The sequence below is a fragment of the Amblyraja radiata genome, unplaced genomic scaffold (assembly GCF_010909765.2).
Source record: "Amblyraja radiata isolate CabotCenter1 unplaced genomic scaffold, sAmbRad1.1.pri S122, whole genome shotgun sequence".
In the NCBI taxonomy this organism is placed as follows: domain Eukaryota; kingdom Metazoa; phylum Chordata; class Chondrichthyes; order Rajiformes; family Rajidae; genus Amblyraja; species Amblyraja radiata.
In genome coordinates, this window is record NW_022630108.1 from 73532 (window position 1) to 93229 (window position 19698).

At 51.2% G+C, this 19698-nt stretch overlaps 1 pseudogene; it reads left to right on the forward strand.

Moving 5' to 3' along the window:
* The first annotated feature begins 8498 nt into the window (after positions 1–8498).
* Positions 8499–19698, forward strand: part of LOC116969209 — a 36854-nt pseudogene continuing 25654 nt past the window's right edge.

Here is a 19698-nt window from a genome sequence, read left to right on the forward strand (position 1 = left end):
CTTACTGTAATGACTCCTGTCAAAGAGATGGCCTCCTACTTTGGATTGTTTAGGGCTTTGTTCTTGCCAAGAAACCTCTTCGCTGCTCTCCAAATCCATGCGACTGTCTTGATCAGTCGAGTTAGAACGCTGAACCGCTTGACATCAACTAGGTTCTGAATAGCTGACCCTGCAGGTGGTCTCTTTGGGCTTGTTGGTTCCGGTTCTTAGTTCTCTACTTTGGCTCTTGATAGTGCTGCAACAAAAGCTTTCTTCTGTAACTTGTTGATGTTCTCTCTGGCAGTGGCAGCCAGTTCTTTAGCTGATTTTATTGGCCACTCACTCACAGGCAATGCCAGGAACTTCGGTCCATTTTGCCACTCCGAATACTGATCAAGGTCTTAAGGGCTGGCACCTCTGGTGATTACATCAGCGATGTTTTCTGGGCCAGGAATCCACCGCCAGTCCTGAATGTTGGTGCTTGTTTGAATCTCTCCAATCCGATTGGCGAAGAATGTCTGAAATCCGTAGCTTTCTCGCTGTATTGCACCAAGGATTGTTTGGCTATCCACAAGATGATACCACTTCTCCACTTGAATTTGACTGTGTAGCTCAAAATACTTCTTTAAGCATGAGGCGAACACTGCTCCGCACATCTCTGCTTTAACAGCGTCTCCTCTGTGGTCCAAGGGAGTTAACTTGGCCTTGGATTCCACAAGTCTGACAATTGGGCCATGGTCTGAATCCCATCTCAGGTACATCACTGCCCCGTAGGTGTGCTCACTTCCGTCAGAAAAGGTGATTCCCAAGGGTTCAGTTGCGGAGCAAGATGGAGTCAGTGCCCTGACGAACTTGACTTTTCCAAGTTGTACGTACTCTTCAAAGAGCTTAATTGCATCCTCCCTGAGTCCATCTGAGAGTGCCATGTCCCATGTGTCTCTGACTGAACAGCTTCCCTCTTTTGCTTATTGGAAAGCTCTGCGTACTAGAATCGCTCCCTTTTGATTAACAGGAGCCACTATGCCGATGGGGTCATATAGCCCTGCTACCTAGCTGAGAAGCTCTCTTCTTGTTAGGGGATTTGGCGTCTGAGTTTTGATTTGCTCTTGTAGAAGGCTTTGACCAAGCCGCATCTTTTTCTTTCTCTTGGAGAAATTGATTCCCACCATAACGTGGAGCATGTCCTCTTCAACAATGTAGCCCAGACCAAGTGCCTTGTTATCATCATCATGCATTTGGTTTGGTAGGATCATGCTTTTTGTTTTGCTTTTCTTTAAAGCATCACTGTCCTCCTTCCTCCCACTTTGGCCAGACAGAACCCAAGGCTTGAGCTCAAACCCACCAGCTTTTAGGATTCGTTCCACATTTGCTGTGATGATTCTCAACTGGTCGAGGCTGTTGTGAGATGTGAGGATGTCGTCAACATAGCTTCTTTCTGGAGTACTTGCTGCTCATCCTTGAGGTGGGTAAAAGAAGGAAGATTAGCAGTCTCACGCATTGCCAACTGTGCAATGCACCCCGCAGGGTTGTCTCCGATGTTCACTCTTGTGATAGCATACTCTCCCAGCTCCTCGTCCTCGGAATCTCGCCAGAGGAATCTGTGTAAGTGTACTTCACGGTCCTCCAACCAGACTGAGTTATACATCTTCTTTATGTCTCCCAGAGCAGCATAGATTCCGCCTCTGAATCTGAGGAGGACGGCGCGAATTTGGTTGAGGACGTCTGGACCTTTCATCAGCAAATCATTTAAGCTGACACCATTGCACTTTTGGCTGCTGTTCCACACTAGTCTCACTGGGGTTGTGACAGAGTGGGGGTTTGGAGCAATAAGGTGACTCACATACCACACTGGTCCCTTCCAGTTTGCAATCATGTCTTCGGACAATTTGATTGCAGCCTTTCGGTCCACCATGTCGTGCACCTGAGCCGTGTAGGCACTTTTCCATTCAGGTTCTCTGGATAGCTGCCTCTCCGTCCTGAGAAATGTGGCTTCCACTGTCCTTTTATTATTTGGTAGAGAAGCTGGGTCTTCCAACCAAGGATAGCTAGCATGCCAATGTGGGTCCTTACTGTGACGGTCTCCTGTTACGTAGGTGAGGCCTTCCCTTACTACTTCGAGCTCTCTCTCTTCAGCAAGAGTCATTTCTTTTCCGGCTGGCTGGCAGTTTCCACAGCGGCAACCCCCGCACTTTGGCTCGCATGCTGCTCCAATGCTATCCCACTTCCACCAATCCAAGAAATCCCGATTGGCGGTTGATGTACGTGACTTCTGTACTTTGACGGCGACCTGTCCGTTTGGTGAAAGTTCCTCAGGGACTGGGGCAGTGAGCTCCTCATACTTTAAAGCAGCTGCTCTCATTGATCTTGCGAAGTGTGTTTTGGACATGTGGGCTGACATGGTAAGCTTCTCAAACAGCTCAGGATGACAACCTCCAACAGTCTTTCCCAGTGGTCCATCCCACAGAATGAGATCTCCCACCGTTCTAATCCTCTGAGGCGCTAGCTGACCTTCTCTATGGCTTATGAGCAAATGTATCTCTTTTGGTCTCACAAGTTCCTCAAGTGGGATGTCTGGAAAGAACTTTTGCAGCTGCTGTGGTGTCACATGTTTGTGAACATCTGCAATGCTGTCCAATCCATAACAAACTAACTGGTGCGGCTTGAGTATGCCCTTGGGAGTCTTGACTCGGATCTTTAGAAGGTAACGCATCGTCTCTACGTGGACCTTCATCACCCCAACTCCATGGACGATAAGCGTGATGTCTTCACTCCTAAGGTTCAGTCTGCTCGCAGTCTTGTGAGTTATGTAGTTGGTATCTGAAGCCAAGTCAATTAATGTCCCAACCTTTTGTCCAGCATTTGCTACGACCTCCAGAAGCATCATAATCACTGGGTGCTCCTGCAGTCCACCTTCCTTTAGGAGGCTTGGCTGATGCTTTGCAATGTTGAAGGCTCTTGATGCAGTGTTGGAGAACACATCTCGGCATTGTTTTGCCAACTCTGGTGGAAGTTTGCTGAAAAACTCCTCTTGGTCCACTGTATATTTCTTCTTGCCTTTATCTTCCTCTGGACCAAATTTACTCCTTCTCTGATCCACACTGCTTTTCCTCATCTCATAATTGGGGCACAGATAAAAATGATGCTCAGGAGTCTGTTCATCCTTGCAGATTTGATTTTTACACAGATATGCAGGGTTGCAGTATGAACCATCATCATGAACTTCAAGACACTTTTTGCATGCTCCCAACTTCTTGGCTGCAGCTCTTTTCTCTGTCAGCTTTAGCCCTCGAAACTGCTTGCAGAAGTACAGCTTCCTTTTATGCTTTACGTCACCACAGACTACACAACTTGTGTGGTCACTTCCTGACTTGGTAGACTTGGTTCTGGCATGTCTTGGTTCAGTCCGAGTTTCCTTTCTACTCGGCTCTTCGTCCCTCAGTTGCTCGAGCTGTTCGTATATGCTCTCCTGCTCTTTGAGAAATGACAAGAGACTGTCAAACCGTTTCTCTGGTGCCACAGCATTCCTCTTGTCAGCTACATAAACCAGCCATTCCTTCTTAAGGGTTTCTGGAAGCTTGGTTTCAATTGATTTTGTCATCAGTGGATTTTTAATAGCGCCTGTGTCTCCGAGATCGCTCAAGTCCTTAAGCGCCTTTTCCACAGCTTGAATTAATTCCACTATTTTACGTGGCTGATGTCCTCTGACAGGTGGGATTCTCTGAAGCTCCTCCACTATCTCAATAGCAATAGCTGTTTGATTTCCAAACCGGTTCTCTAGGACACGAAAGATATCATCTGCAGTGTTATAACTTGTGAGGCGGAGGTCTCTTGTAATTTTGTCTTCCAGACTGTCCAGCAATTGAACCTTCTTCACCTCATTTGATCCAGTGGGTTCACCTTGCTTTTGCAGTGCTTCCCAATCCTTCCTCCATCTATAAAAGTCACGCTTGTTTCCAGTAAACTTAGGAAGGGCCGTGGGTCTCAGTCTGATGGCTGGTGAAGGATAATTGAAAGCATTCGCCACTTGTGCTAATCCTTCAGCGTTCTTCTTTATTCTTGCCTGTATGAAGTCAGCCTTCCTGGAAACCAGCTTGGGGACGAGAAGCTCGAGTGTTCTTAGGTGTTTCTGGAAGCTCTCTTGCTCATCCAGAGGGACCCAACGTTTCCACCGACTGTACGTCTCCTTTGCAGTCTCTACCAGTTTCTGCAGGTGGTTAAGCATGAATTCATATGCTTCTTGGTTGCTATTTGATGGTGCGGTGGCAGCAGCAAGTTCACATGCACCATCTGCTGTCTGTAGTGAGGTGGGTAATTCAACATTTCCAAAGTTTGCCCATAGAGTGTCCTGGATGAGCCCTTTGACCTCTTTTAGTTTTGACTCACACTCCTTTGCATTCTTTGCCAGTTCGGCTTTTTGCTGTTCAGTTAACACAGTTTCTTCATCTGCGTCCAGCTCCGCCTCCAGCTCTGCAATGAGTCCAGCCTCCACATCGTCATTGGCTTCCATGACTTTTTCGGCCTCCTGCATGAGTTTGTTGAAATTGTTCCTGAGCTCCTCTTCAGACATTTCTTCATGGTTCCTAATGATGCTGTTAACAAGACGAGAGAATGCCCGTTTTGCTGTTGTCCTCTTCAGCTTGAGCTGCTCAGCTGACTTTCCAGCAACTTCATCAGCCATGTTTTATCTTGACTTAACTGTCTCTTTTCCAGGTTTCCAAATCTCCTGCCCCGCCCGGTTTTTCACTGTCAAGTCTTCTAATGTTTTTGCAGATTCCCCGCTTGAAAGGGATTTGATTTATCTACCCCGAAATGATGAACTGGATTCACTCAGACCAAACACTTCTTTTCCACCTTTTTTATTTTCTCCTTCTTTTATTTTGGCAGATTAGTCTTTAGCAGTTTTTAGCAGTTTTAGTCTTTACCAGTTTTGGTCTTTATCAGGTGAAAAACCTTTAGACACAAAGGCAAAAAATATACACATTACTGTAACCAAATATAAATAACAGAAAATTACATGTATCTAACATTCCAACTCATATCAGCCATTTTGTTTTTAAAATAATTTTCACATTTCATTAAATGAAAAATACAAATAATGCCCACTACTGTTACCAATTTTTTAGCTTAATATCATATGAATGTTTACTGTTTTTTAACACATTTTATCATATTTTTTAAAATGCAATTATTTAAACTAACACCACACATAGCATACAAGTATTAGAAATTAGCTCACATTAGCCCTTAATCCCACAATGAAGCAGGATGCACTTTACATAGACATCAAACACTATCATCATCCTGTCATCTTGGTTAACAAACACCACCAATATTTCAAACTTTCTCAATCAACACGTTAGCCAGACAAGTTTCTCAGATATTAAAGGGTTAAACAGAGTCTCTGGGGCTGCAGTCTTCGGCTCAGTCCATTTAGAGTTCAGTCCTTACCGGCTGCCAATCGGATCTGTAGAAAATCAGTCCTGCTTGCCTTTTCTGGCTATCGCGGCAGTCTTTTTGGACAGTCCTTTTGATTTACTGTTCAAGTTTTGCTGCTCGGAAGTCTCTTGTGTCTTCTTCCCTGGCTTCTGGTGCTGTGTGCCCTTTTGACCCCCAGGCAGAACTCGGCAGGCTGGGGTTCCGCCCACTTTAATCACTGTCTCGTGATTTCAATGTAGCATTTTTCTGCACCTGTTCTTTCATTTCAGTTTGACTTGACAATGTGCATAGGTGACGTTTCACAGAGTGCTGGAGTAACTCAGCGGGTCAGGCAGCGTCTGTGGAGAACATGGATAGGTGACGTTTTACAGAGTGCTGGAGCAACTCAGCGGGTCAGGCAGCATCTGTGGAGAACATGGATAGGTGACGTTTCACAGAGTGCTGGTGTAATTCGGGTCAGGCAGCATCTGTGGTCAATGTGGATAGATGATGTTTCAGGTCTGAAGAAGGGTCGTGACCGAAAAAAAACAGCCCCTGTCCATGTTCTCCATAGACAGACACAAAATGCTGGAGTAACTCAGCGGGACAGGCAGCATCTCCGGGGTGATGGAACCTTCTTCAGACTGAGTCACAGGAGAGTGAGACACAGAGATAAGGAAGTGTAAGGTGTACTCCAGCACTCTGTATTAAATGAATAGTGTCAGGTTAGGAAAATGGAAATTATAATAAGATCTGTGTGTCCTGGTACATCAGTCACTGAAAGTAAGCATGCAGGTACAGCAGGCAAAGAAGAAAGCTAATGGCATGTTGGCCTTCATAGGGCGAGGAGTTGAGTTTAGGCGCAAGGAGGACCCACTGCAGTTGTACAGGGCCCTGGTGACAACACACCTGGAGAATTGTGTGCAGTTTTGGTCTCCAAATTTGAGGAAGGATATTCTTGTTATTCAGGGAGCCCAGCGTAGGTTCACAAGGTTAATTCCTGAGATAATGGCGGGACTGACATATGTTGAAAGAATGGGTCGACTGGGTTTGTATTCACTGGAATTCAGAAGGATGAGCGGGTTCTTATAGAATCGTATAAAATTAGTGAGGGATTGGACAGGGTAGATGCAGGAAACATGTTCCCCATGTTGGGGGAGTCCAGAACTGTTAAGGTACATTTCTTTAAACAGACAACTCACAATTAGTTAGATCAACCAACATAAGCTTTACTGATCATTTAGCCGGCGAGATTGGCAAGGGATACAAAGTCAAGTATGCAACACACACTTAACCCTCCTGGGCCATCACTTTAATGAACAAAGACATACAGCATCTTTTGTTAGTATTTTGGAAACATAGTCACATGTTTATACAGAGTTGGAGCAATGACGTCAAACACATCAATCACAGAGTATACCCATTCAAAGCATTCTTGTCACTAACACAATACTTCTCATGCTATGGTTATATCGATCATATGTGGGGAACATGGATAGGTGACGTTTCACAGAGTGCTAGAGTAACTCAGCGGGTCAGGCAGCATCTGTGTGGAACATGGATAGGTGACGTTTCACATAGTGCTGGACTAACTCAGTGGGTTAGGCAGCATCTGTGGAGAACAAGGATAGGTGACATTTCGGGTCGGGACCCTTCTTCAGACTGACCCTATGTTGACCGATGAGGGGGTGATCGGCAGATGAGTGAAGTAAGTGACAGAGGCGAGGGAAAATAAGGAGATAAAAGGATGTGAGATAAGGAGAGAGGAATGTATATGTGCAGCTTTAAGGGACATTGTTCAGGTAGCATTTGGAGTATTGCATACAATTCTGGTCACTCCATTAGAGGACTGATGTGGAGGCTTTGGGGCAGGTGCAGAGATGGTTAACCAGAATGGTTTAAAACAAGGAACTGCAGATGCTGGTTTACAAAAAAGGACACAAAACGCTGGAGTAACTCAGCGGGACAGGCAGCATCTCTGGACAGAAGGAATGGGTGACATTTCGGGTCGAGACTGAGGAGGGTCTCGACCAGGAATGTTACCCATTCCTTCCAGGATTTTGTGTTTACCTAATCAGCGCCTATCTATCCATGTGGCGGTGTGCCAGCAGGCTGGAGGAGCGGGCATGCCAATAGAGCGGGCAGGTGAAGGGGCGCTGGCTGGTGTGGGCTCGCCGGTGCTCCAGCAGGTGGTCTAGGCGGGTGAAGCCCTTACCACAGGACGGGCAGGGGAAGGGACGCTCACCGCTGTGGGTACGCCGATGCTGCCACAAGCTGGACATGCGGGTGAAAGCCTTGCCACACTCAGCGCACACAAAAGGTTTCTCTCCGGTGTGTATGAGCTGGTGCTCCCGCAGCCCCCGTGCTCTCTTGTCACAGTGGGAGCAGCTGCTCGCCGACGTGGGCCCGCCGGTGCTGCCGCAACCCCCGCGAGCTGTCAAACGACTCGCCACAGTACGGGCAGTCGTAGGGCGGGCCACTGGTGTGCACGTGCTGGTGAGACAGGGCGTGGGAGTCCATGACAGAGTGCTCTCCACACACCGGGCTGGGGACGGGACTGTCGCCGGCGTGCACCCGCTGGTGGGACAGCAGCCGGGTGGAGCGGTGAAGCCCTTGCCGCACAGGGTGCAGGTGTAGGGGCGCTCGCCGTTGTGGGTGCGCTGGTGCTACTGCAGGCTGCTGGACTGGGTGAAGCCCTTGCCGCACAGGGCGCAGGTGTAGGGGCGCTCGCCGGTGTGGGTGCGCTGGTGTTGCAGCAGGTTGGAGGAGCTGGTGAAGCCCTTGCCACACTGGGTGCAGGTGTAGGGGCACTCGCCAGTGTGGGTACGCTGGTGCTTCAGCAGGTTGCTGGACTGGATAAAGCCCTTGCCGCACTGGGCGCAGGTGAAGGGGCGCTCGCTGGTGTGGGTGCGCTGGTGCCTCAGCAGGTTGCTGGACTTGGTGAAGCTTTTGCTGCAGTCACTCCAGATGTAGGGCCGCTCCCCGGTGTGCACGCGCCTGTGCACCTTCAAGTTGTTGGGCAACTTGAAGCCTTTGCCGCAGTCGGGGCAGGTGAAGGGCCGCTCACTGCTGTGCACCTGCCGGTGCTGCCGCAGCACTGACAAATGGGTAAAGCTCTTGCCGCATGTGGCGCAGCCATAGGGCTTCTCGACCGTGTGTATCGTCCGGTGGGTCTCCAGGACCATCGCCGTCTTGAAGCTCTTGCCGCAGTGCGAGCAATCAAAGGGGCGTTCCCCTGTGTGCACCCGCCGGTGGGTCTCCAGCTGGCTTGGGTTCTGCCAGGCCTTGCCACACACATCGCACTCATAACGCTTCTCCTTGTTTTGCCCCGTCATCTGGTCCTCCATCGAAGCTCAGCCCCTCGAAGCTCTGCCCGCACACCGAGCAGATGGGGGGGGGGGGGGGGGTGAGGGCACACCTGCACCCTGGCCGCTCACGTCCCCGTCTCTCCGTCCACAGCAACGGCTCCTAAACCCTGCAGGAGGGGAACACAGAGGGTCAACAAGCTGGCAAACAGGATATTACTAGTGTAGTAATTGTACACATTGACGATGCTTTGGTGCCACCTCCTGCACCTACACACAACTGACTGACTTCATCCACTTCACCACCAACTTCCATCCGGCACTCCAATACACCTGGACGATTTCCGACACTTCCCTACCATTCCTTGACCTCACCATCTCCATCGCAGGGGACAGACTCCTGACCGACATACATTACAAACCCACTGACTCACATGGCTATCTGGGCTACACGTCTTCCCACCCTGCCCCCTGTAAAGACTCCATCCCCTACTCCCAATTCCTCCGCCTACGCCGCATCTGTTCCCAGGATGAGACATTTCATACCAGGGCATCGGAAATGTCCTCTACTGCATCCGCTGCTCTAGATGTCAGCTGATCTACATCGGTGAGACCAAGCGTAGGTTGGGCGATCGTTTCGCCGAACACCTCCGCTCAGTCCGCAATAACTTACCTGACCTCCCGGTGGCTCAGCACTTCAACTCCCCCTCCCATTCCCAATCAGACCTCTCTGTCCTGGGTCTCCTCCATTGCCAGAGTGAGCAACAGCGGAAATTGAAGGAACAGCACCTCATATTCCGTCTGGGGACCTTGCGTCCTTATGGCATTAACATTGAATTCTCCCAATTTGGCTAGCCCTTGCTGTCTCCTCCCCTTCCTTAACCCTCTAGCTGTCTCCTCCCACCCTCCCATCCGCCCGCCCTCGGGCTCCTCCTCCTCCTCCCCTTTTCCTTCTTTCTTTCCCCCACCCCCCATCAGTCTGAAGAAGGGTTTTGGCCCGAAACGTCGCCTATTTCCTTCGCTCCATAGATGCTGCTGCACCCGCTGAGTTTCTCCAGCAATTTTGTGTACCTTCATTACTAGCACATGTTGAGTGTGTTTATGGCGGAGGAAACCGTTATATAATTCAGTGCGGCACTCTGACGCAACGGTACAGTTGCTGCCTCACCGCCAGAGACCCGGGCTCGATCATGACTACGGGTGCTGTCTGTGCGGAGTTTGTACGTTCTCCCTTTGACCTGAGTGGGTTTTTACTCCGGGTGTTCTCCTGGTGTTCCGGATTCCTCCAACATTTCAAAGACGTTCAGGGTTGTAGATGAACCGGCCTCCACAAAATTGCTGAATTTTCCCTAATGTGCGTGGGATAGTGCTAGTGTACGGGGTGATCGCTGGTCGGCACGGACTCCGTGGGCCGAAAGACCTGTTGTTTCCGCGCTGCATCTCTAAACTAAACTAAACCAAAGAAGGGCGTCGACCCAAAATGCCACCCATTCTTTCTCTCCACAGATGCTGCCTGACCCACTGACTTACTCCAGCACTTTGTGTCTATCTCCTCCACAGATGCTGCCTGACCCGCTGAGTTACTCCAACACTTTGTCAGAGTCATAGAGTGATACAGCGTTGGAAAGAGGTCCTTCGGCCCAACTCATACCCGCACTCCTAGATCCCTCGGCTCCACACATTCCGCCAGGCTCAGAGTTGTACTGAGTCCTAGTGAGACCACACCTGGAGTACTGTGTGCTGTTTTGGCCCCCTAATTTGAGGAAGGACATTCATGCTATTGAGGGAGAGCAGCGTAGGTTTACAAGGTTAATTCCCAGGATGGCGGGCTGTCATATACTGGGAGAATGGAGCGGCTGGGCTTGTACACTCTGGAGTTTAGAAGGATGGGGGGATCTTATTGAAACATATAAGGTTGTTAAGGGATTGGACACGCTAGAGGCAGGAAACATGTTCCCGATGTTGGGGGAGTCCAGAACCAGGGGCCACAATTTAAGAATTAGGGGTAAGCCATTTAGAACGGAGACGAGGAAACACCTTTCACAACAGAGTGTTGAATTCTCTACCTCAGGTGGAGGCTGGTTCTCTGGATACTTTCAAGAGAGGGTTGGATAGGGCTCAAAGATCGCGGAGTCAAGGGATATGGGGAGAAGGCAGGAACGGGGTACTGATTTGGGATGATCAGCCATGATCACATTGAATGGCGGTGCTGGCGTAAAGGGCCGAATGGCCTACTCCTGCACCTGTTGTCTATTGCCCCAGCGCCCCGCCATTCACAGTGAAGATCCTGCCCTGGTTTGACTTCCTAAACTGCAACACCCTCCCCACCCCAACAATGTGACCTCCTCCCTGTGGCTCCCTGCCCCTTACTCCTGCCGCCTCCTGCTCCTTACCCCCCTTTGCTTCCTCCCCCCTCCTCCCTACCCCCGAACAGTGTGAACAGAATATTGGCAACATTGACTCATTTATTGAAGACATTTTCCTTTCAATATTACATTTCTCTAAATACAGGCATTTGAACCCCCACCAGGCTCCCTATCCCCTTCTATGACTCACTTGACCCGTCTCTCTCTCCCCCCCCAGTTCCCTGCCCCCCCCCCCATTCATCCCCCTCGGCACGAAACCCACTCTCCCTTCAATCCCTCCCCCCTCCCTTTGCTCCCTGCTTCCCCCCGCTACCCACTTCACCCCTTTGTCCAACCCCCAGCCTCTCACCCCCTCCCTCCCCTGGACTGTATACTCTCTCTTTCTCTGCCCCTCTCAGCATCGCATAGCTCAGATATCTCTCTCTCCCTCTCCCCTCTAAACTCTTTCTCCTCAACTCCCCCCTCTCTGTCTCTCCCTCCCTTCCCTCTCCACCCCTCTATCTCTCTCACTCTGCCCTCTCCCTCTCCTCAATCCCTCCCAACACTCTCTCTCTCTCTCTCCCTCTCCCCCTATCGTTCTCTCTATCTCCCCACTCCCTCTCTCTCTTGTTCTCTCTCTCACCACCCTCTTTCCATCTCTCTATCCCCTTCTCGCTCCCTCCCCTTCCCCTCTCTCTCTATCCCCTTCTCTCCATCTCTCCCTCCCCATCCTCTCTCTCTCTATCCACTTCTCTCTCCATCTCTCCCTCCCCACCTCTCTCTTTTCCCTTCTCCCTCGCCACCCCCTCTCTCTATCCCCTTCTCTCTCTCCATCTCTCCCTCCCCACCCTCTCTCTCTCTCTCTCTTTATACCCTTCTCTCTCTCCATCTCTCCCTCCCCACCCTCTCTCCCCTTCTCTCCATCTCTCCCTCCCCACCCTCTCTCTATCCCCTTCTCTCTCTCCATCTCTCCCTCCCCACCCTTTTTCCTCTCTCTATCTCTTTCTCTCCCCATCTCTCCCTCCCCACCCTCTCCCCTCTCTATCCCCTTCTCTCTCTCCATCTCTCCCTCCCCACCCTATCTCTCTCTCGATCCTTCTCTCTCCATCTCTCCCTCCCCACCCTCTATCTCTCTCTATCCCCTTCTCCCTCCCCACCCTCTCTCTATCCACTTCTCTTTCTCCATCTCTCCCTCCCCACCCCCTCTCCCTCTCCCTCCCCACTCTCTCTCTCTCCCTCCATCTCTCTCTTTCTCACTCCCTCTCTCTCACCGTCCAGTGGGGGTCGGCTCCATCTTGGGCCGGCGATGCCGTCATTTCCGGGCTGATGCCCCTCTCTCCCCCCTCCTTCTATAATCTTTCAGCGGAGCGGCCTCAGCCTGGAAATGATATCGCCGTCCCCCCGGCCCCAAGATGGAGCCGACCCGCACTGGACGGTGAGAGAGAGGGAGTGAGAAAGAGAGAGAGATGGAGGGAGAGAGAGAGCGATAGAGGGAGGGATAGAGAGAGAGAGAGAGAGAGAGAGAGGGAGAGAGATTCATTTAAAAATGTTAACTCTTTTCTTAAGAAGTGGATAGATGTTTAGATCTAGTAATTGAATTTTGTAATTAGCTACAATTGGGTAACTAACTAATTATATGCTTTAATTTCAGGTCATCCAAGTAAGATTGTTTCATATTTGTTTCAGAATGCTTCAATCTATAATAACTGAAAATGTCATTCAGTTCTCTTAATGTTTCAGAAAGTTATGGGCTTTTGACTGTCCTCGATCACAGCTTTTGTGTTAAGTCAATGGAAAAGCAATAGGGAACAAGATATAAACATAGACAATAGGTGCAGGAGTAGGCCATTCGGCCCTTCGAGCCTGCACCGCCATTCAATATGATCATGGCTGATCATCCAAATCAGTATCCTGTACCTGCCCTCTCTCCATACCCCCTGATCCCTTTATCCACAAGGGCCACATCTAACTCCCTCTTAAATATAGCCAATGAACTGGCCTCAACTACCTTCTGTGGCAGAGAATTCCACAGATTCACCACTCTCTGTGTGAAAGTTTTTTTCTCATCTCTGTCCTAAAAGATTTCCCCCTTATCCTTAAACTGTGACCCCTTGTTCATTCAGTTCCCTTAATGTTTCAGAAAGTTATGGGCTTTTGACTGTCCTCGATCACAGCTTTTGTGTTAAGTCAATGGAAAAGCAATAGGGAACAAGATGCTATGAAAATGGCCATAACTTTTTTAATAGGGGGGTTGCACGTAAGGTCACTGGGTCGTAGGGCTTGACGCACGGAGCCGCTCAATCCATCTGGAGGACATCCGTAACTTCCGGTATATGTTATGAATGCAAGAAACGCGTACTGTCCTACCTGTTAGAAAAACCGTCAAAATGGTGAATGTTTGCGCTGAAAAAAAATTGTGGAAGTCGGGGTAAGTGTGAGAGACGTGTACCCAACTTCAAAATTCCAAACGTGAAGCGAAATGAAGGTAAAGAGAAGCGAGAACTGAAGGGACTACAGCAGCTAAAGTGCTTGGTAAACATTGAAAATATTGGGAATTATCGCGTTTGCTCACTGCATTTCATCAAGTAAGGCATTATTTGTGTTTTTTCTTGATTCCTTTGGTATCTAAAAATTCTCAGACGTGATAAATCTGGCTGTAAATATTTTCTTCAGATGCGTTTTCATTTTGTATGTAAAAACCCACTTGGGAAACATGGTCGATTAAAAAAAATTACAGCCAGATTTATCACTTCTGAAACTTTTTAGATGCCAAAGGAATCAAGAAAAAACACAAATAATGCCTTTGTTGATGAAATGCAGTGAGCAAACGGCCAATGTTCGCCAAGCACTCTGTCTGTTGTTGTCCCTTCAGCTCTCGCTTCTATCCATCGTCATTTCTCCTCACTTTTGGAATTCTGAAGTTGGCTAAATGTCTCTCACGCTTATCCCGATTTCCATAATTATTTACAGCGCAAAAATGGACAATTTCAGCGGTGGGGTTTTAACGGGCCCGCTACGCTGGAAACAATGGTAAGTGCCTACCTGCAGTTCATCGCGTGTAATCCATTTGGAGTAGCCTAGCAACAGTACGGGTCATGGGTCGTGACCCCACTGCCGTGAAACCTCCCTATAGATTGAAGCATTCTGAAACAAATATGAAACAATCTTACTTGGATGACCTGAAATTAAAGCATATAATTAGTTAGTTACCCAACTGTAACTAATTACAAAATTCAATTACTAGATCTAAACATCTATCCATTTAAGAAAAGATTTAACATTTTTAAATCTCTCTCCCTCCCTCCCCCTCTTTCTCCCCCCTATCGTTCTCTCTCTTTCTCTCCCTCTCTCCCTCTCTCTCACCGTCCAGTGCGGGTTGGCTCCATCTTGGGGCCGCGGTAGATGCGTCATTTCCGGGCCGAGGCCGCCCCGCCCATTGCCCGGAAATGACGGCTACGCCGGCCTAAGATGGAGTCAACGGGGCCGGGGGCGGTGACGTCATTTCCCCGCTGAAAGATTCTAGAAGAGGGGTCTCAGCCCGGAAATGACGTAGCGAACAGACCCCGCCAGCCCCAAGATGGAGCCGACCAGCACTGGACGGTGAGAGAGAGGGAACGATAGGGGAGAAAAATAGAGGGGGGAGGGAGAGAGAGAGAGGAAAGGAGTGAGGGGAGAGAGAGAGAAAGAGAGGGGGGAGAGATTGCGAGGAGGGAGAGAACGAGAGAGAGAGGGTGGGGAGGGGGAGTTGGAGAGAGAGAAGGGGATAGAGAGAGAGGGGGTGAGGTTGGGGAGGGAGAGATGGAGAGATAGAAGGGGATAGAGAGAAAGAGCGAGGGCAGGGAGGGGGAGATGGAGAGAGGGAAGGGGATAGAGAGGGAGATGGAGAGAAAGAAGGGATAGAGAGAGAGAGAAAGGGTGGGGAGGGAGAGATGGAGAGAGGGAGATAGAGAGAGAGGGAGAGATAGAGAGAGGGGGGGAGGGAGAGAGAGAGAGAGATGGAGGGGGAGAGAGAACGAGAGAGAGATGGAGGGAGAGAGATGGAGAGAGAGAGAGTGGGCGAGAGAGAGAGAGAGAGATGGAGGGAGGGGGAGAGGGAGAGAGAGAAAGAGAGAGGGAGAGAGAGAGGGAGGGAGAGAGAGAGATAGAGGGAGGGAGAGAGAGGGAGAGAGAGATGGAGGGAGGGAGAGAGAGATGTGGAGGGAGAGAGAGAGATAGAGAGAGAAAGAGAGAGGGAGGGAGAGAGAGAGGGAGGGAGAGAGGGGGAGAGAGATAGAGAGGGGGGAGAGGGAGGGAGAGAGAGAGATGGAGGGAGAGATGGAGAGGGAGATGGAGGGAGGGAGAGAGAGATATGGAGGGAGAGAGAGATATGGAGAGGGAGAGAGAGAGGGGGAGAAAAAGAGAGGGTGGGGAGGAAGAGATGGAGAGAGAAGGGGATAGCGAGAGAGAGAAAAATAGAGAGAGAGGGGGAAAGGGGGATAGAGAGAGACAACAAGAGAGAGGGATAGAGAGTGGGGAGAAAGTGAGTGTGATGAGAGAGGGGGAGAGAGAGGGAAGGAGGAGAGAGAGAAAGAGGGGGGTAGAGAGAGAGGGAGAGAGAGAAGGGGATAGAGACGGAGAGAGAGAGATAGAGGGAGAGAGAGAGGGAGGGAGAAAGAAAGAGAGAAAGATAGTGGGAGGGAGAGAGAGAGAGGGGGGAGAAAGAGAGAGAACGATAGGGGAGGGGATAAAAAGAGGGGGGAGAGGGAGAGAGGAAAGGAGTGAGGGGGGAGAGAAAGAGAGGGGGGGAGAGAACGAGAGAGAGGGTGGGGAGGTAGAGAGAGAAGGGGATAGAGAGATAGGGTGGGGAGGGATAGATGGAGAGAGAGGGGAAGAGGGTGGTGAGGGAGAGATGGAGAGAGAAAGGGGGAGAGGCAGAGAGAGAGGGCGGGGAGGGAGAGATGGAGAGGGGATAGAGAGAGAGGGGGAGAGGGTGGTGAGGGAGAGATGGAGAGAGAGAAAGGGGAAGAGAGAGAGAGGGCGGGGAGGGAGAGATGGAGAGAGAGGGAAAGAGGGTGGGGAGGGGGAGATGGAGAAAGGGATAGAGGGAGGGGGTGAGGGTGGGGAGGGAGAGATGGAATGGGATTGAGTGAAAGAGAGAGGGCGGGGAGGGAGAGATGGAGAGAAAGAAGGGGATAGAGAGAGGGGGAGAGGGTGGGGAAGGAGAGAGCGAGAGAGAGAGAGAGAGGGTGGGGAGAGATGGAGCGAGAGAGGAGGATAGAGAGAGAGGGCGGGGAGGGAGAGATGGAGAGAGAGAAGGGGATAAAGAGAGAGAGAGGGTGGGGAGGGAGAGATGGAAAGAGAAGGGGATAGAAAGAGGGTGGAGGGAGAGATGGAGAGAGAGAGGGGAAAGAGGAGGGGAGAGGGGGAGAGAGAGAACGATTGGGGAAGAGAAAGAGGAGAGAGAGTGGGAGAGATGGAGAGAGAGAAGGAAATAGAGAGAGAGTGGGTGGGGAGGGAGAGATGGAAAGAGAGAAGGGGGATAGAGAGAGAGAGAGGGAAAGGGGGAGAGACGAGAGAGAAGGGGATAGAGAGGTTGGGGAGAGAGCAAAGGGAGGGGGGAGGGATTCAAGGGGGAGTGGGTTTGGTGCCGAGGGGGATGAATGGGGGAGGGCAGGGAGCTGGGGGGGTGGGGGAGAGAGAGGGGTCAAGTGAGTCATAGAAGGGGATCGGGAGCCTGGTGGGGGTTCACACTGTTTGGGGGTGGGGAGGGAGCAAAGGGGGGTAAGGAGCAGGAGGTGGCAGGGGTAAGGGGCAGGGAGCCACAGGGAGGAGGTCACATTGTTTGGGGGTAGGGAGGGTGTTGCAGTTCAGGAAGTCAAACCAGGGCAGGATCTTCACTGTGTATGGCGGGGCGCTGGTGCAATAGACAATAGGTGCAGGAGTAGGCCATTCGGCCCTTTGAGCCAGCACCGTCATTCAATGTGATTATGGCTGTTCATCCCAAATCAGTACCCCGTACCGGCCTTCTCCCCATATCCGCTGACTCCACTAACTTTAAGAGCCCCATCTAGCTCTCTCTTGAATGTATCCAGAGATCCCGCCTCCACCACCCTCTGAGGCAGAGAATTCCACAGACTCACAACTCTCCGTGAGAAAAAGTGTTTCCTCGTCTCCGTACTAAATGGCTTACCCCTTATTCTTAAACTGTGTGTGCGGCCCCTGGTTCTGGACTCCCCCACCACCGGGAACATGTTTCCTGCCTCTAGCATGTCGAAACCCTTAACAATCTTATATGTTTCAATAAGATAACCTCTCATCCTTCTAAACTCCAGAGTGTACAAGCCCAACCGCTCCATTCTCTCAGCATATGACAGTCCTGCCATCCCGGGAATTAACCTTGTAAACCTACGCTGCTCTCCCTCAATAGCAAGAATGTCCTTCCTCAAATTAGAGGACCAAAACAGCACACAATACTCCAGGTGTGGTCTCACTAGGACTCTGTACAACTCTGAGCCTGGCGGAATGTGTGGAGCCGAGGGATCTAGGACTGTGGGTACGAGTTGGGCCGAAGGGCCTCTTTCCAACGCTGTATCACTCTATGACAAAGTGCTTGAGTAACTCAGCGGGTCAGGCAGCATCTGTGGAGAGAAGGAATGGGTGGCGTTTTGGGTCGACACCCTTCTTTGGTTTAGTTTAGTTTAGAGATGCAGCGTATAAACAACAGGTCTTTCCGCCCACGGAGTCCGTGCCGACCAGCGATCACCCCGTGCACTAGCACTATCCCACGCACATTAGGGACAATTCAGCAATTTTGCGGAGGCCGATTAATCTACAACCCTGAACGTCTTTGAAATGTTGGAGGAAGCCGGAACACCCGGAGTAAAAACCCACGCAGGTCAAAGGGAGAACGTACAAACTCCGTACAGACCGCACCCGTAGTCAAGATCGAGCCCGGTCCTCTGGAGGTGAGGCAGCAACTGTACCGCTGGGACAGTGTGCCGCGCAGAATTATATAACGGTTTCCTCCGCCATAAAGATTCAAGATTCAACACACTCAATATGTGCTAGTAATGCCCTGTTTGCCAGCTTGTTGACCCTCTGTGTTCCCCGCTGCAGGGTTTAGGAGCCGTTGCTGTGGACGGAGAGACGGGGACGTGAGCGGCCATTGAGGGCAGCCAGGGTGCAGGTGAGCCCCCATCTGCTCGGTGTGCGGGCCGAGCTTCGAGGGGCTGAGCTTCGATGGAGGACCACATGACGGGGCACAACAAGGAGAAGCGTTATGAGTGCGACGTGTGTGGCAAGGCCTGCCGGAGCCCGAGCGAGCTGGAGATCCACCGGCGGGTGCACACGGGCGAGAAGCCCTATGGCTGCTCCACCTGCGGTAAGAGCTTTACCCAGTTGAAGGGGCTGCGGCAGCACCGGCGGGTGCACAGCAGTGAGCGGCCCTTCACCTGCCCCGACTGCGGCAAAGGCTTCAAGTCGTCCAAGGAGCTGAAGGTGCACAGGCGCGTGCACACCGGGGAGCGGCCCTACACCTGCAGCGACTGCGGCAAGGGCTTCACCACCTCCACCGGGCTGCTGATACACCAGCGCTCCCACACTGGCGAGCGTCCCTACACCTGCACCCAGTGCGGCAAGGGCTTCACCCACTCCGGCAACCTGCTGGTGCACCAGCGCACCCACACTGGCGAGCGCCCCTACACCTGCGCCCAGTGCGGCAAGGGCTTCACCCACTCTGGCAACCTGCTGAAGCACCAGCGCACCCACAGCGGCGAGCGCCCCTACACCTGTGCCCAGTGTGGCAAGGGCTTCACCCGTTCCTCCAACCTGCTGTCCCACCAGCGGGTTCACGCCGGCGGCCGTCCAGTCCCCAGCCCGGTGTGTGGAGAGCGCTTTGCCATGGCCTCCCACGCCCCGTCTCACCAGCACGTGCACACCAGTGGCCCGCCCTACGACTGCCCGTACTGTGGCGAGTCGTTTGACAGCTCACGCGGGTTGCGGCATCACCGGCGGGCCCACGCCGGCGAGCAGCTGCTCCCACTGTGACAAGAGAGCATGGGGGCTGCGGGAGCACCAGCGGATACACACCGGAGAGAGACCCTTTGTGTGCGCTGAGTGTGGCAAGGGTTTCACCTATCCATGTTCCCCACAGATGCTGTCTGACCCGTTGAGTTACTCCAGCACTCTGTGAGACGTTACCTATCCATGTTCTCCACAGATGCTGCCTGACCTGCTGATTTACTGCAGCACTATGTATTAGAGTCATAGAGTGATACTGTGTGGAAACAGGCCCAACTTGCCCACACCGATCAACGTCCCGGCTACACTAGTCCCACCTGCCTGCATTTGGTCCATATCCCTCCAAACTTGGCCCGTCTATGTACCTGTCTATAACTGTTTCTAAAATGTTGGGATAGTCCCAGCCTCAACTATCTCCACCGGCAGCTTGTTCCATACACCCTCCACTCTCTGTTGAAAAGTTACCCCTCAGATTCTTGTTAAATCTTTTCCCCTTCACCTTGAACCCATGTCCTCTGGTCTTCGATTCCCCCACTCAGGGCAAGAGACTCTGTGCATCTAAATTGTGCTCTATGCAAGATTCCAGCATCTGCAGTTTCTTGCGTCTCCCTCACCTATCACTTCTGAAGAAGGGTCTCAGCCTGAAACTTCACCCA